This window comes from Muntiacus reevesi, chromosome 1 (genome assembly GCF_963930625.1).
Source record: "Muntiacus reevesi chromosome 1, mMunRee1.1, whole genome shotgun sequence".
Lineage (NCBI taxonomy): Eukaryota > Metazoa > Chordata > Mammalia > Artiodactyla > Cervidae > Muntiacus > Muntiacus reevesi.
Genome location: NC_089249.1, coordinates 5950064 through 5968682, shown reverse-complemented (window position 1 = coordinate 5968682; position 18619 = coordinate 5950064). Strand labels below are relative to the sequence as shown.

Here is an 18619-nt window from a genome sequence, read left to right as displayed (position 1 = left end):
CATGAGGTGGCCAAAGTATTCGAGTTTCAGCTTCAGCACCATTCCTTCCAATGGATATTCAGGACTGGTCTCCTTTAGGATGGACTGGTTGGATCCCTTTGCAGTCCTAGGGATTCTCAAGAGTCTTCTCCAACACCACGGTTCAAAATCATCAATTCTTTGGTGCTCAGCTTTCTTTATAGTCCAATCCATACACGACTACTGGAAAAATCATAACCTCGACTAGACAGACCTTTGTTGGCAAAGTAATATCTCTGCTTTTTAATATGCAGTCTAGGGTTGGTCATTACTTTTCTTCTAATGAGCAAGTGTCTTTTAATTTCATGGCTGCAGTCACCATCTGCAGTGATTTAATTACCAAAAGGGGTGATGATCAAAATATCTCAGCTTGTTCTGTGATTATTATATAAATTATGTATATACATATAAAGCAACTTAAAAGTTGCTGTTTTACATTGCTGGCATTCTAAATAAAATTTTACTCACCCCATGTGTTATATATTTGATATATATTTTATATACCTCAACTAATTATTGCAGTAATTGTTCATTTTACTAATTTTGTCTTTTAATCTTCATAGTAGCTTTCAAGTGGTTTAACCATTACTTTTATTATATATTTGCTTTTACCAGTGAGATTTTTACTTTCAAACATCTCCTTTACAACATAGCAGCTTTTCTTTTTGACTTAAAAGTTTCCCTTTTTTATCCTTTTTCATATCTTTTTCCATTATGGTTTTACAGGATATTGAATATAGATCCGTGTGCTCTAAAGCAAGACCTTGTTGGTTGTCTATTCTATACATAATAGTTTCCATCTGCTAATCCCAAACTCCCCATCTATGCCTCCTTTCTCCTCCCTCCACTATGGCAACCAACAAGTCTGTTCTTTTATGTGTGTGATTCTATTTCTGTTACATAGATAAGTTCATTTGTGTCATGTTTTAGATTCCACACATAAGTGATATCATATGGCATTTGTCTTTCTCTTTCTGAAACTTACTTTATTTAGTACGATAATCTCTAGGTCCAATGCCATGTTGCTGCAAATGGCATTATTTCAATTTTTATGCTCCATAATATTCCATTGTATATATGTACCACAATCAATATCTTTATCAATTCATCTGTTGATGTTCATTTAGGTTGTTTCCATGTCTTCTATTGTAAACAGTGCTGTTATGACAGAGGTGTGCATGTATCTTTTTGAGTAAGAGATTTATGTGTCTATTATGCTCAAGAGTGGAATTGCTGGATTATATAGTTGCTCTGGTTTTAGTTTTTTGAGTAATCTCCATACTGTTTTCCACAGAGGATGCACAAATTTATATTTCCAACAAAAGTGTAGGATGGTTCTCTTTTCTCTACACCTTTTCCAGCATTTATCTGTAGACTTCTTAATGATGGTCATTCTGACTGCTGTGAAGTGGCCCCTCATTGCAGTTTTGATTTGCATTTCTCTAACAATTAGCAGTGATGAACATCTTTTCATGTGCCTATTGGCCATCTGTGTCTTCTTTGGAGAAATTTCTGTTTAAGCCTTCAGCACATTCTTTTGAGTTGTTTTTGTTGTTATTGTTACTAAGTTGTATGAGCTGTTTGTATATTTTAGAGATTAAGCTCAAAGAGTCACTTGAACACTTCTTATAGGTCCAGTTTAGTGGTGATGAATCCCTTTAACTTCTGCTGGTGTTTGTTTTTTGCTGCTCCTTTGGATGATATTTTTTGCCCTTGCGTTCCAGTTGATGAGATAAAATTTATATTTGAAGGCAGGACAAGAAAAAATAGACACAAACTTCTCTCTGTGTGTCCATTTGGCCTCCTCCCTCCCTCACTAATATGCAGTGTGCTTCTGCAATACACATTAACCTATAGACTGTAGCCCACCAGGCTCCTCTGTCCATTGATTCTCCAGGCAAGAATACTAGAGTGGCTTGCCATGCTCTCCTCCAGGAAATCTTCCTGACCTAAGGATTGAACCCATGTCTCTTGTGTCTCCTGCACTGGCAGGCAGGTTCTTTAGCACTAGTTCCACATGGGAAGCCCCTACACATTAACCAGAGGCCCTCAAAGATGGGAATGCCTGCTTGTCCAGAAAGATCATCTTCCTTTCTTCTGATGCTAGCATTGTAACTGTCTCTCAGATTATAAACTTCAAATAAAATTCTCTTTTTTCTTCTAACTTGATTATTAATTGAAGTTTCATCCACAGGTCACTGATCCAATCTTCTGCACTTCTAGTGTGCCGCTGAATCCCTCCAGTGTGTTTTTCAGCTAAGGTATAGTAAGTTGCCTACATACTAATGAAACTCTGTTCCTAGAGTGCATTAGTAAGTTCAGTTTGTTGTAAGTCCAACCAAGTTAGCCTAGGTACTCAACTATCACAGTCAGTTACATAGTACTGTACTCTAATAGGTTTATGATACTTTTCAACAAATAACATATAAAAAAATACATAAAAAATAAAGAAAACATTTAAAATCTTATAGGACAGTATCTTAAAAGTATGAAAAGCACAGTAGTATAGAGCAACAGCTGGCCTACAGGGGCTGGGACTGATTGAACAGGCAAGAAGATAGTGCTTGAGGAGCAGGTTTCTGGGTAAGGTCAGTAGCCTATGGTCTTCTGAGTATTGCACGTCTGTCTTTGGGGAGACTGGAGCAGCAGTAATATTCCTGGCCTGGCATGCTAAGGGTAGAGTGTTTACCCTATGAATGAGAGCTGGGTAGAGCTCATCAGACGTAGCAGCAACTCTAGCCTTGAATAGAGCTTCTTCAGCGTGGAGCTGGAGGGGACAAGTAATGGTTGCAGCAACTACAATCAAGGGGATGCGGTAGCCTTCGACTGGGACCCAGGGCAGAGGGATCGCTGTGTTCCTGCCTGCACTTGCCCGACTGCACTTTCAGCTCTGCTGGGAGGAGAGAGGGCAGGAAGGGAGTGGGTCCTGGCTCAAATGTCATCGATTTTCTCTTCCTGAGACTTAGTAGATTTTGTTGGGTAACATTTTTTTGTTTCTTCTTTCTTCATTTCCAGATGTTTCCTTGGTTGTCTTTTCAAAAGTCAAACATGTATTTATTATAAGATCTAAGCATCTCAATCCTCAACATTTACCAAAGATAAAGGAAAACAATCTAGGCATACACATATGAACACATACCAGCTTTATTCACAGTATCTAAAAGCTGCACACATATCAACTGCTCATTTAAGAGTTCATAAACAAAATTTGCACATTGGAAAATGGAATACTACTAAGCAATAAAAAGAATGAGTTACTTATATATGACAAAATGAACACATCTCAAAATAATTTTACTCAGTGAAAGAAGCCTGAGAGAAAAGGCTCATACTGTATGATTCCATTATACATCGTTCAGATGATTGGTTACCTGCAGATGGGTTTAGAGGGAAGCATGGACTGAAAGGAGGCATAATCAAACATTTGGAAATGAGGGTAGTGTTCAGTATCTTAATGTGGTGGTGTTTTTATTGATGCCAAAACTCACAGAATGGTGCACTTTGAATGTTTATTTCACACCAATTATTCCTCAATAAAGCATTTGGAACAAAAAATGAGTAGATCTTTTTTAGATTCAAAGATTTCCATTTTAGAACAAGGACTCAGAAATATTTTTTTTTGAATGAAGATTTCATTTTCACCTGAAAAATAGAAAGCACAAGGAAATGGAAAATTTATTTATAATATGATATGTGTTTATTATTTGAATAATAAATAACACTTATTATTAACTGGTTTATTTAGATATTTCTTATATAAAATCTGAATATTAAAAGTAGGGTAAAACTTTTAAACATAATTATTGTTAGTGTAGTAGCATCTGGTGAGGATTCAATAGCATGAACACTATCATTTAAATAAAGAAAATCTTACTAGTTGTGACACTATAATCAGCTATAATTATAAATGCAATATCAAAAGGTGAGTAAAGAAGTAATAATGTTTTAGAAGAGTGTGCTCTTTAAGAAGTTACTTAAGCATATTTTACTGAAGTATAGACTCTTTGGGCATAAAGTCAGAATCTTTCATGCAACATTGACTCCTAAATGGAACAAGCTTTCAATGAAAGAGGCTCCTAATTCTTTTTAATTTCAGCTCACCTAAATCCCAGGCACAGGGTCTTTGCCCAATAGACAAAGGTCCGTCTAGTCAAGGCTATGGTTTTTCCAGTAGTCATGTATGGATGTGAGAGTTGGACTATAAAGAAAGCTGAGTGCCGAAGAATTGATACTTTTGAACTGAGGGGTTGGAGAAGACTTTTGAGAGTCCCTTGAACTGCAAGGAGATCCAACCAGTCCATCCTAAAGGAGATCAGTCCGGGTGTTCACTGGAAGAGCTGATGCTGAAGCTGAAACTCCAATACTTTGGCCATCTCATGCGAAGAGCTGACTCACTGGAAAAGACCCTGATGCTGGGAAGGATTGGGGGCAGGAGGAGAAGGGGACGACAGAGGATGAGATGGCTGGATGGCATCACTGACTCGATGGACATGAGTTTGAGTAAACTCCAGGAGTTAGTGATGGACAGGGAGGCCTGGTGTGCCATGATTCATGAGGTCGCAAAGAGTCAGACATGACTGAGCGACTGAACTGAACTGAATCTTTTATTAAACTGAGAAACAAGAGTTACTGCAAAGTCAATACAGTTGAATATGGAGCACATAGGTAAAACCAGGATTTGAATGTTCAGTCTGACCTGATTTTATTTTCTTAATGATTAACAATATTACCCCTATTTCCTCTTCATATTATAAGGTAGCATTTCCCCAATGAAAGATGTTCAAACATAAGAAGTCACTATTCACTTCTACCCAGTTCTCATTTTACCAACCATCAATTAATAATCAGCTCAGTTATTCATGGCCTTAAAGATATTCCCCCTCTTTCCTGTCTCCTAGAAGACTGCCATTGTTCTAGCCACCAAAACCTCTTTCTTGGACAATCACACACTTTCATTGATTATCTTCTTCTATGAATATTTATAGAAGTTACCAGTGTGATTTTTTATAAAATGCCAATTTGAAAATGATATACCCTTTTAAAAATATCCCCAGTACTTCCCTGCTCCCTATAGAATAAAGGTCAACTTCTTTGTTTTATGTGTGCACAATTTCCATGAATTTCCTTTTAAGTCTTACCTCTCACTCCCTTTCTTGCACATTAACAATCAGGTGTCAAACTTTAGGGAGCTTAATATAGTTATTTAATTTCCTTTGCACAAAAACTTCTGTGCTTCATCTTGCTCACATCTGCTTATGTTTTAATATGCACTTTTGAAGTTTTCCCTGATTATTTAGGTCACTAATCTATAAAAGCTGCTCTCTTTTGATATTTTCTGCATATTCCTTTATTCACTGGGCTGACCATATGACATGTTAGCTCCCTATTCAGCTATTTCCCCCTCAGTTTGTGAGCTCAAATACAGAAATTATTTACACCTAAGAATTTTTTAGGGTGAACAGTACATCAAAATTCAATAAATGTTAATTTGATGGATGAATAGTAAGGTATATCTAACAAAATATAAATTATTTTTATCCCTGCTTATTTTTATTACAGTGTTCTTTTGAAAAGGGAGAATATTCAAAAGTAATTTATCAGTCTAGCAGATCTTCAGATGAGGGGGAGAAATAATAATGATTCAAGTCAGAGAAACCATGAAATAAATGTGTCACTCATATAGCCTCTGAACAATGAAGTTACATACAAGTCTCCCGTCAGACTCTGTGCACTTCAGAGCATCTGATTCTCTCACTAAACATTCATGAAGATTTCTCCAGTAAATCTCACATTTTGTTCTCTCTTGCTTATTACATCAGATCAATCTTATTACATCAGATTACCTCTATCAATTGCATACATATCCAAATAACACATGTTACTGACTCAAGATTGACTCAAGATTAACAATACATGTAAAAGAAGCAATCTCAGAGAGACAAGCAAATTTGGAATATATTTTCCCTAAAATAAAATTACATGGCAATAATTATTTTTACCCCAAATTAAGATGAAGTACAGAGGAAGTCTTTTCATTCACTCCAAAATCAATAGCCAGACAAAATATATTCCAAATGTACTCTTTGGTTTTAAGTACATGGTATTCAAATAAACTAACTCTCTAAGAGTAAATATTTCTAAGATCAATGGGTGCATTTTTTGAGTTAGTGCTTCCCCAAGTTGTTATAAAGCCTGTGTCTTTCAGGTATATTACTGTTAAACAGAAATAAATAAAAATATATTTCCCCCCGGGATCCTCCTCAGAGCTTCTTTGACATCTTTGTTTCTCAGACAGTAAATCAGAGGATTCAGCATGGGAGTGACTAGGGTGTAACACAAGGAGGCCACTTTACTCAGCTCAGGGAATGTGTCAGGGATGACATACATAAAAATGATGGCCCCATAGAGTACACTCACAACTCCCAGGTGGGAGCTGCAAGTGGAGAAGGCTTTCTGATGTCCCTCGGTGGAGGGTATCTTTAGAACTGTGGACACAATGTACAAATAAGAAACAATAATAACTATGATGGTAGGCAAGATAATGATGCCAGATAAACAGAAAGAAACCAGTTTATGGATGAAGATGTCAGAGCAAGACAGTCTTTGAAGTGGACGGTCATCACAGTAAAAATGGTCAATGGCCCGAGAAGCACAAAAGGATAAAGTAAATGTCATGCTGGTCTGAAGAACTGAGCTGATGCAGCCACAAATTTAGGAACCAGCCACCAACTGAACACAGACACGTGTTGACATCTGGACTGTGTAGAGGAGTGGGTTGCAGATGGCAATGAAGCGGTCATAAGCCATGACTGCCAGGAGAAACCCCTCAGTCACAATGAAGAGGGCAAAGAGAAAGAACTGAGTCACACAGCCTGCAAAGGAGATGGACTTGCTCTCAGACCAGAAGTTGAGCATAGCCTTGGGTGCAATAACAGAAGAATAGAAGAGATCAACGAAGGACAGGTTGCCTAGGAAGAAATACATTGGTGTGTTCAGCAGAGGATCAGTCATAATAATGACCATCATGCCAATATTTCCTAGGAGGATCATGGCATAGACAAGCAGAAAAAGCAGGAAGAGGACAATGTGGAGCTCTGGGATGACCCTGAAGCCGACAAGAATGAAGTCGGTCACTTCTGAGTGGTTGGTTGTTCCCATGTCACCCATGGCAGAAACCTGCTGAGAGGCACAAGGCAAAATAAATGAAACTGTGGCTTTGATTCTAGTCTATAAATACTGTCTTAAATGTAGATATATATGATTAACAACTTAATGAGATATTGCATACAAAACAATCTTATTGTCAAGAAGATGCAAGATTAGGGATTAGATATCATTAGACTTCTGAAACTGTTAGTCTATTAAGCAGTAAAGGAAGTCCTTTGGCGCTTTTGTTTAAATCATATTTTTTCAGGGAAGTAAATAAGAAAGTAGCATATTTTCCTGTGTAATTTTACTCACATTTTGAGTTTTTATTTTTAATATGTTTATAGTTAAAATTTATGCTTATCTAAAATAGGAGTATTACATTGCAATCTAAATTAGGAATATTATACATTATCTAAAACAGGGCTGGCACACATAATATCAATGATAGTGTTTGTAGCCATTATGATAGTGCACTCCTTGTTTTAATCACAATACAATGGTAATAACAGTAATAAATATATTGAAAATATTTTAACCTTATTACATCTCAATTTATTTATTTCTGCTATAACTGTATCCATCTTTGAAAACATAATAGAAATAGATAAGTTATTGATATGTTAAATTAACAGCAAAAATTGCTAAGACTAGATATAACAAAATTCTCTAAAGTTATTCCAAATATATGTTCATTTCCTCAGATCAAAGCCATTCCCCCAAATACATGCATCTATATTCCTCATTATAATATTTCATTTCTATAATAGTTAATTTTTAAAATGTCATAATCATTTAGCCCTCTTTTTGAAGCAGAGAGAGAGAAACTGATGAACATTCCAGTCCTTACAGTGCAACGAACTCCTTTCTACCTAGCCTTTCTACCTAGCCTTTCTACCTAGCCTTTCTACCAAGGCTGCATCAACTCTAGGGATCTCACTCTTTAGTCAGGGGAAGTAAACCTAAGAAAAAACACATAGGGAGTTCCTCTCCTTAATTCTAGTATGCTCTGTACCTCCTACAATAAGAATAATGGGGTACGCTTGCATATTTAAGCAACCTTATGTCGTCCAGAATTCATGATCGTGAGCTGGGGTATCAACAATGGTATTTATGATGGCCTTAGTTATTTTTAAGCCTGTGAAACCTTCTTCAGGATATTTCAGCCTTGAGGTTTTGCTCATCCCCTGTGATGGATTCCACTGGGAGAGGAGTAATAGCAAAGTCAATTATGGAGACGTAAGTGCAGGCTCCAGGGCTGTCTTCTGAGAACATCGACAAAGAAAAACTTTCTGGTCATTGTCACAGCAGCCAAGTCAATAGGCAGAAGGAAACAGATTGAAAAGTCTGTGCTCGACAAAAAAATGTTTCAGATAAATAAATATTTAATATTATGTAATAAATTACATGAGCTATGATTGTAAAAGGCAAAAATTCACTCCAAATTTTGGTCTTCCTATATTCTCTGATGTAGATATACTTCATGGTACACAAATTCCATCTGAATCACAAGCTCAAAGTAAAATAAGGCTTTGCTAATTTTATGATTTTGTATATTTAAATACTAATTAGTTAAAAATATCATGGAATAAATGATCGTATTCAATAAAATTATTTTTAAAATCTCTAGTAAAAACATTTATAAGAGATCAGGGCTAATATTTAAAAATTCCTCAATAGCTACTCTGTGACTGAAGGACTATATTAAAACCAGAGACATTATATTCTATTTAACAAGCCTAATACAAGGATGCCATTTTTCCTAAATATTTCCATAAGTTATTGCAATCTCTTTTTTGGACATAATTGATTTTTAATGTTGTGCTAGTTTCTGCTATACAACAAAGTGAATCAACTATATGTCCCCTCCCTCTTGTATCATTAAGAGTTTGGTCAGTATAGAAAAAGAAAGAAGTTTAGGAATTTTAAACAGGAAGATGTTAATAATTAAGGTGAGCGAGGCCTATGAAATTTGGAAAGGCAGAATGAACTTCTAGCTGAAACTCTTGCAATGACTCTTAGAAAAACATAGAATTAATTCAAAAAGTGAGGCTACCATTGTAGGTATGGTTTAAGGACAATATTGCTGACTGTGATCCAAGGATCATATACACAGCAGCAAAAATATGTCAGTACTTTCTTATCCATCAAAATAGATTCCCTAGGAAGTTAGAGGTTCAACAAGGCTTCAGAGAAAAGCCTTCAAGTTTTCATAACTTCCTAACCAGTAGAAAAAGTAAAAATGAATGGAACATTGATCCAAAACACACTGTGTCTTCCCAAATCCCAAGTCTGTATGGATCTATTACAATTGGTTGTAAAGTTCTGTGTCAAGAACCTTAGTAGCAGGAGACATTTTAACTTTTTAACATCACCAAGTAGAAAGAACTTGGAGAGGAGCTTTGGGATCTAATCCATAAAGTATAACAAAATTCACTATACTTTTTCTCATTTCCTAAACTTCCCACAATACCATTAGCAAAACAACATGTTACTGTTTATAAATATCTAAGAAAAACTTACTGGAAATAACAATAAATGGGATGAATTCTCAATAAATTCAAAGACTGAAATCATTCAGTGTATGTTCTTTGATCCTGGTCAACTTAATATAGAAATGAATAACAAATAGACAAATAGAAAGTGTGGATGTTAGAAATAAACACTGCCTAAAAGACCATGAGTAAAAAAGAAATCAAACCATCTTTTTATCTAGTTTGAACTAAGTTGTAATAAATTATGATATACCTAAATTTCTGGGGTGCAGAAAAAGAAGTATTATACTTAGTGGGATATATAAAACCCAGAAGTAACTACTATAAATGAGTAAGAAAGGAACATAAATATATTATCCATCTTAATTATGTGAAGGAGGAAACAGTCGGTGCAAAAAAAGTACTATAAAATAAAACAAGGTAAATAATAAAGGGCAAAATTAGTTAAATAGAAATATATACTATAGGATATTTACAAGGCTTAACACTGATATTTTGAAGGATTAGTAAGATACATAAAACCCTAGCCAGCTTAACAAATACAGCAACACTGAATCACAAGTGTCAGGAATGAAAAGGAGATAGCACTACAAATCCTTCTAATACTAAAATGGACATAGCAAATACTATTTTTTAACATCAGAAATGATAATTTTTAAAAGTGATATATATGAATTTTAAAATATCTATTAATCTGCAGATATAAACTACTGTATATAAAATAAATAAACAACAGGGTCCTATTGTAACACACAGGGAACCATATTCAATCTGGGGGAGTGGAGGGGGAGTAATTGTTGAAAACACTTTTGTTTGAAAATCAATTCAAAGTGATGCACCTGACTTTCTGGTGTTTGGGGTTTGCCTGCCCCTGTCTGCCCCCTGGCCTAGAGTGAAGAGCATCCAAGTCCAGACTAGTCAGCCCAACCCAGATATCTGTCAAATGAAACAGCCAGGGGAAAGGCCCATTTGCAGCCAGGCCCAGTCCCCGTGAGGGACTGCCTGGAATACCGAGGGTCCACCTGCCACGATAGCCACTTAGCGTCTTTAAGGCCCCTCAAGGAAGGACTACAGGGTCATTATTCCCTATCCCAGGGGCAGGTGCAGCCAGACACTGGCTTGGTTGGAAAATGGAGCAAGCTGTCTGTCTAAACAGCAAACCAAGTTACAAAGAGAATAGTGATGCCCATTTGGCAAACCCCCATGGGTCCTTATCTTTTTTCCTGAGGAGCCTGGTAAGGACTATGAATGATTAAGACACTGACAACTGTTGAGGCTGATTGTGTACAGATCCTGACCTCCCCTGATCCTGCGTGGATAAAGGGGACACTGTAGGTGTTGCCCTACTTTACAGAAGAAGAACAGAGAGAGGCTTAGGGAAGTGAAGTAAGTTGCCCAAGAGGAGAGGAAGAATGGAAATCTGAACACAAGACAGCCTGACCTTTCTGGGTAGTGCAATTATCAATCATCTGCTCAGTGGTCACAAATAAGGAAGTGACACTTTCAGGGTGGGAGAAGGGCAAACCTGGGTCAGGAATCAAGAATGGGGAGTCACCTAGTGTCTGTTGATTAATATTATTGGCCGAAAGGACAACAAGTCAGAAAAGGAAGCCCATCCATAGCCTGGGCAGTAGAGAATCCCTGGGAGACCCAGCCAGGCAGTTGGAACTAACACATTTCAATCTCAATTTTTTCTCCCAGGAGATGCTCAGAACCTCTCTGAGCCTCCAGATGTTCGGCTGTAAAATGGAAATACTACTGCTTTCCAGAGCTTTTGTGAGGATGAGCTAATAGCAAGCACATATGGCACAAGCCCGGTATTTGACGCCACCTTTGCCAGCACCCCAGATCGAGGCTTGTGAGCTTTCTCACCTCCAGCTTGCTTTCCACTCACCTTAAAACTACAAGTCCAAGTGCAGAAAATGGTCCCTAAGAGGAGGGCCCTTCCTTGTTTCCAGGCCTCCTACTCGCAGTCATTGGGAGAACGTCTCAAGGCCACACAGAACTTTCAGACAGAACTAAACAGCAGCAGTCCCACCTGTAGCTGAAACTTGTGATCATCGTGCTGACTCTTTATTTCGTCTCAACCCAAAGCTCCACCACCAAGACATCTGTGGCAGTCCTGCTCTGACTGTGCATGGGACTTGGATCCTGCAGGAAACCCGACAGCTCCATTCTACTCACTGTCCAGTGAGGTGGGAATTCTTAGGTGAAGCCCGGTCCTCAATTCCTACACCATGCACTGCAGTGGCAAAACCCTGAGCCAGACAGGGTCTGCGTCTCCTTGTCCAAAACATGACAGAACTTCTCTGCAAATATGCTCTCACACTCCAGCACTTCACTGCCCTGCAGAGAATCAGGTCCTGAATCACCAGTCACCTGTCAATGCAGCTAAAAGCCAGAAACATTTTATTTTTCCAGCCACAGGACTGCAGTGATCCCCGGTATCATACTGTGCTTGGGGAAACTGAGGCCCAGGAATCTGACCCTCCCAAGGACCCCCAACCAGTGAGTTCATTGAAGCTGGGACTGGGACTTCTCACTCCTAGACTGCCCAGCCCTAATGCATCAAAAAACTTCACTTTGTGCTACTCCCTCTGGCCTGAAGGAGCCAGCAGTGGGATGAAGGGTGTACATGGAGTTATAAAGAGAAACCCAAATTGTAGCCTTAGATTGCTAATCAGTAATAAAATATCCCTCTAACCCTAGTCCTTCCCTGAACTGACAGACTGAGAAGGTAAAACAAAATCTGTGCTGGGCTAGCACCCGACCTTCTCGGGGCTAGTACCCCTGTCCGCTACACGAGGCACCTGCAGAGCCCACTCAGCCATCCAACCCGAGAGAGAGGGTCCAGTTCCCATCCCATCCGCAGGCTGTCACATGGGGGAACAACAGTCATTGAAGGCCTAGATACATTTTCTCTGAACCAGGAAAGGCTTCAGACAGAACCAGAAAAGGCTGTTTAATCTCTGCTGCTGCTGCTAAATCACATCAGTCATGTCCGACTCTGTGCGACCCCATAGATGGCAGCCCACCAGGCTCTCCCGTCCCTGGGATTCTCCAGGCAAGAACACTGGAGTGGGTTGCCATTTCCTTCCCCAATGCATGAAAGTGAAAAGTGAAAGTGAAGTCACTCAGCCGTGTCCGACTCTTCACCACCCCATGGACCACAGCCTACCAGGCTCCTCCATCTATGGGATTTTCCAGGCAAGAGTACTGGAGTGGGCTGCCATTGCCTTCTCCTGTTTAATCTCTACCTTAAGGCAAATAGCTGAGGCAGAAGTAACTGCCACCAGAAGGAGGAGCTAAGCCCCCAAAACTATGGAAGAACAAGGAAGCAGGAGAGGAGCGAGGTGGCCAGGAGGAGCACTGACCCAGAGGACTGGAGAATGGGGCCCCTCTGATCTGCCCAACAGTCACTGGGGGGATGGGAGAAGGCCCAGCTTTCCTGAGGCTCCCACCCCCACCGTGGCAGCCCACAACCATCGGGCTTCTGGCAAAGTGAAAGTGTCAGTCACTCACTTTCCAGTGTGCGAGTCTGTGTGACCCCATGGACTGTAGCCCACCAGGCTCCTCTGTCCATGGGATTCTCCAGGCAAGAATACTGGAATGGGTTGCCATTTTCTCCTCCAAGGTATCTTCCTGACCCAGGGATCAAACCCAGGTCTCTTGCATTGCTCGTAGATTCTTTACCATCTAAGCCATGTGACAGACAGTCTACAAATCCTTTCAGACACTTTTATCCACCTTATATCCAGGTGTAGGAATCATCGTCTCCATTCTACAGAGAAGGAAACTCAGGCACGCGTAGACCAAAAGCCAGAACCCATTCCAAGCACATATTCCTCTGCGAAGTCTTAGAGCCTCGGTTGAAAAAGGCCCCTGGACCCTGAGAAGGGCAGGACTAAAGGCCGACCAGGAAGGCTCTTGGCCCTGGTCCTCTGGCCCAGCTTCTTGGGCCCCTTCTCAGCAGGCAGGCAGCACCGAGAAGCCCTGGTGGGATTCATACACACGTGGACGCTGCTCAGGTTTGGGGCAGCAGGTCGCAACAAATAAGACAGGAAATTCCACATTGCGCAGATGGAATATCCTTGCATTTTTCCCCCCCATGAAAAGCTGCCGGCTCCCAGACAAGGGTTTCCAGGCTGGGATGTGGCGCCTCCAGCCAGCCCTAGACCTCCAGCCTCTCGTACTCAACTACCGGGTCCACTGCGAATTCCACGCCTCCATCACTTAGCCAGAAAATCACCACTCAAAGCCCCAGTTCGGATGGACTTGGGATCCTCCCGTCCGGAGCCGGAGGAGGGGTCTGGAGTGGGGGCCTCCCGTGGGGGACAGGGGTTGTGGTCCAGAGACCCGCGCTGCCCGGCCGGTGCCGTCCTTACCGCGCGGGCCATCGGGCACGCTTCAGTGGTGAGATGGCTCCAACGGGTCGTCCAGGGACGTGTGCGGGGTGACGGCCTTGTCTTCCGGGGGCCTCGTGCGGCCTGAGGGGGCAGCAGCAGGGCTGGGAAGCGCGGGTAGCGGCCTGGGCCTCCGCCTTAGCCCACGCCGCCCGCCTACCGCCCGCTCAAGCCGGCCCGGCAGTCCTTCCATCTGTGGCAGCCTGCGTCCCCGCTCCTCCTGGTCCAGCAGCAGCAGGGCTCCATGAGCTCCAGGGTCCCGCCCAGCAGGGCCTCCCGGCGGCCTCGAGTTCCCGCAGCTTCCGAGGTTCGCGGGGCCACCTCTAGCCGCAGGCGCAGGCAACGTGGCGCCCACAACGCCGCCACAGGTCGCGCTGCCCGCCTTGTGCCGGTCGGCGGCGTCCAGGAAGCCGCAGAGCCCGCGAAGCTGCAGCTGATCGTCCTGCAGTCACAGGTCCTGGAGGCCGAGATACTCGGCGGGAGCTGCCACAGCCGTCCGGTCACGTTGAGCATCAGCATCAGGCCACCGTGCTCCCTCCAGCACGAGGCCCGCCTTCTGGGCCTCTGAGCGCGGCATCACTGCACCGGCTTCTCGGTCCATGCGCCGTCGGAGGAGGTGAGCCAGGGGCCTGATCCCCAGCCTTGCTGGTTTTCCGAAGGTCTGCTGAGGAATCACTTCCCTCATTTTCAGTTTTTTGCTTTCTGATGCAATACACTGGTCAGAGAGACATTTAGGTCCCTTGCAGAGGGAATGACTGCTACTCTGATTTTTCTCCCCAGGAAAGAGTTTCTCTCAGGACCCTTTGCAGCTATGTTTGTTGGTTTAATCAATTAAAAAGTACAGAGAACTAAAGAGTGAGAAGCTGCATCCCTGCCCCCCTAATACTTGTTCCTCTTAGCATGCTTAAATAATGATCTAAACAGTGAGGAAATGCGATCTATGTTGCAGAATTACTTACTGTTAAACAAATATTTGCTTCTTTTCATACTGTTGATTATTCATGAATTGCTTGATTTCATTGTTGGTAAAGTTTTCATTCCAATCCCAAAGAAAGGCAATTCCAAAGAATGCTCAAACTACCGCACAATTGCACTCATCTCAGACGCTATTAAAGTAATGCTCAAAATTCTCCAAGCCAGGCTTCAGCAATATGTGAACCATGAACTTCCAGATGTTCAAGCTGGTTTTAGAAAAGGCAGAGGAACAAGAGGTCAAATTGCCAACATCCGGTGGATCATCAAAAAAGCAAGAGAGTTCCAGGAAAACATCTATTTCTGCTTTATTGACTATGCCAAAGCCTTTGACTGTGTGGATCACAATAAACTGTGGAGAATTCTGAAAGAGATGGGAATACCGGACCACCTGACCCACCTCTTGAGAAACCTATATGCAGGTCAGGAAGCAACAGTTAGAACTGGACGTGGACCAACAGACTGGCTCCAAATAGGAAAAGGAGTATGTCAAGGCTGTATATTGTCACCCTGCTTATTTAACTTATATTCAGAGTACATCATGAGAAACTCTGGACTGGAAAAAGCACAAGCTGGAATCAAGATTTCCAGGAGAAATATCAATAACCTCAGACATGCAGATGATACCACCCTTATGGCAGAAAGTGAAGAAGAACTAAAGAGACTCTTGATGAGATTGAAAGAGGAGAGTGAAAAAGTTGGCTTAAAGCTCAACATTCAGAAAACTAAGATCATGGCATCTGACCCATCACTTCATGAGAAATAGATGGGGAAACAGTGGAAGCAGTGTCAGACTTTATGTTTTTGGGCTCCAAAATCACTGCAGATGGTGATTGCAGCCATGAAAGTAAAAGATACTTACTCTTGAAAGGAAAGTTGTGACCAACCTAGACAGCATATTAAAAAGCAGAGACATTACTTTGTCAACAAAGGTTGATCTAGTCAAGGCTGTGGTTTTTCCAGTGGTCATGTATGGATGTGAGAGTTGGACTATAAAGAAAGCTGAGCACCGAAAAATTGATGCTTTTGAACTGTGGTGTTGGAGAAGACTCTTGAGAGTCCCTTGGACTGCAAGGAGATCCAACCAGTCCATCCTAAAGGAGATCGGTCCTGGGTGTTCATTGGAAGGACTGATGCTGAAGCTGAAACTTCAATACTTTGGGTACCCGATGCGAAGAGTTGACTCACTGGAAAAGACCCTGATGCTGGGAAGGATTGGGGGCAGGAGGAAAAGGGGACGACAGAGGATGAGATGGCTGGATGGCATCATCGACTTGATGGACTTGTGTTTGAGTAAACTCTGGGAGTTGGTGATGGACAGGGAGGCCTGGTATGCTGCAATTCATGGGTTTGCAAAGAGTCAGACACGGCTGAGCGACTGAACTGAACTGAAAGCGTTTACTCCATTCCAAGGAATATGTAAGGAATCGTATCCAGTCATGAGACTGCCTCATATTTGTTTATTCTTTGAAATAAACATTTGCTTTTTCTGTTTTCTTTTAGATGCTTTTAGTTACATTTATGTTTTTTAAATAATATGTCTCTGTTGAAACAAGAAATGTGTTTATGTAACAAATGAAGTGGCTTCGAGTTGGATTTCTGGAGAACTGTCACTTTAACTTTGAGCTACTGTGTTGCGGTGGTTTTTCATGGTGTTTGATGAGTTATTCTCTGCTAGTGCACTTGAAGTAATGAACATCTTTCTTCCCTAGGTAAATCTGCCTTTTTTTTTTTTTTTGGTAACCTGATTATAATGATTCAACAGATTAGTAGTTAGAGGTGTTCCTCTTGTTGTGTTTGGTAGATGGTCCTGTAGCACCAGTTTTCCGTTTCTCTTACCTGAGCTGCCTGTGGTTATATGATAGGATTGGCACTTCCCGCCTTCCACCACCTCTGCCCTCATTGTTACTGCTTGTACCTCTGGGGTCAGTAGCGCCTCGCCACCGCTGCTGGCGTTGCCGCTGCTGTGGTGGGTGTTGCCATCCAGGGCTCTGGTGTGGCTGTCCCCTCGGCTACCTCTGTGGTCTCCTGGGATGGCAGCTCCACCACCCCAGGGAGAGGACAGAAGTGTCGGGGGAGCTATGGTCACAGGTTCCTCAGCGACGTCTGGAGTCGTTGAGTTCCCAGGGGCTGCTGTGGGTGGGCAAGGGGCCAGAGTCACGGATGCCTCTGTGGCTAAAGAAATGGGGCCGCCGCTCTGCCGCTGCCTGTTTCCTTGTGGCTGCGACTGCTCTTGCGTCCTGGAGGCCTGAGTCCTGGGCCACCTTTCCTGGGCTCTCTGGGACTGCAAGCCTAGCTGGGGGGCACCCACCCTGCTTAGCCCTGGCTCTGCCTCCTCTGTGTTTCCAGTCCACCCATCTTTAGATGTGCCGATATGTGGAATTCTCTAGTGTGTCCTGGTGTGTTGGACAGAGGCACATTTGTTGGATTATGAATGTTTTCGAATCCACCTGCAATGCGGGAGACCTGGGTTCAGTCCTTGGGTTGGGAAGATCCCCGGGAGAAGAGAAAGGCTACCCACTCCAGTATTTGGGCCTGGAGAAGTCCATGTACTTTATAGTCCATGGGGTAGCAAAGAGTTGGATACGACTGAGTGACTTTAACTTTCACTTCACTTTAGTGATTGTAGATTGAAGGAGAGAGGCAAAGAGAATGTCTGCATCACTGTGATGAGTTATGTGTTTATTTAAAATTTTTATCTGGTGTGTCTTACAAAAATTTTTTTTTTTTCCTGGTGTATTTCTTTTTTTTTTTTCATTTATTTTTATTAGTTGGAGGCTAATTACTTCACAACATTGCAGTGGGTTTTGTCATACATTGACATGACTTTGATTTTAAACTTTTTACTATAGCATTTTATAGCTGTGACTTTGAAAAATTTAAACTTCTCCTCCCACTCCACATATACAGTAGACACCATATTTTGAAATAAGGGAGATTATCTCATTTACATTAATTGTAAAAATCTGTTATTGTTCTTTACTTTTGCCTTCTAAATGTCTTTGTTCTGTGTTCCTTTTTTTTTGGTATTTTGCTATTAAATAAATAATTACCAATTCACTTTGAGAAATATAACCTTAAATTGCTTGTATCATTTGTGTCTACATATAGGAATTTATTCTCTGGTTTACCCTCTCTCATTTAAAATCAATTTTTAAAATATTTAATCTATATATTATACATTTAGAACTACAGAAGACTGCACTGTAATAATTTTTCTTCAACTACCAAACATAATTTAGAAAACTCAAATTTATTGTATTTACCTACATTGTGGTATATCATCCACAATATATATTGTACTTTGAATTTCAGTTTTTATATGAAATTGCTTATAGCTATGATTTTTTATAAATCAAGTTCTCTTTCCATTATCACAAATGTAATTCTCTTAAATGAAGGTAGTGTATTTCACTTACATTCATTTAAAAAATTTATTTACTTCACTTCACTCTAGTCTTCACTTTTGCTTCACTTCACTTTACTCACTAAAGTCATTTTTTGTATTTTCTATGTATGCTCCATTTTTTAATGTTGTTTTAGAGGAAAATAATACTTCTGCTATTTCCATCTTTCAGAAGTATA

The 18619-nt window shown here is 41.0% G+C and overlaps 1 pseudogene; it reads right to left on the bottom strand.

The window, feature by feature from the left end:
- Nucleotides 1–6234: 6234 nt before the first annotated feature.
- Nucleotides 6235–7185, bottom strand: LOC136163094 (olfactory receptor 9K2-like; annotated as a pseudogene).
- Between the last annotated feature and the right edge of the window lie 11434 nt (nucleotides 7186–18619).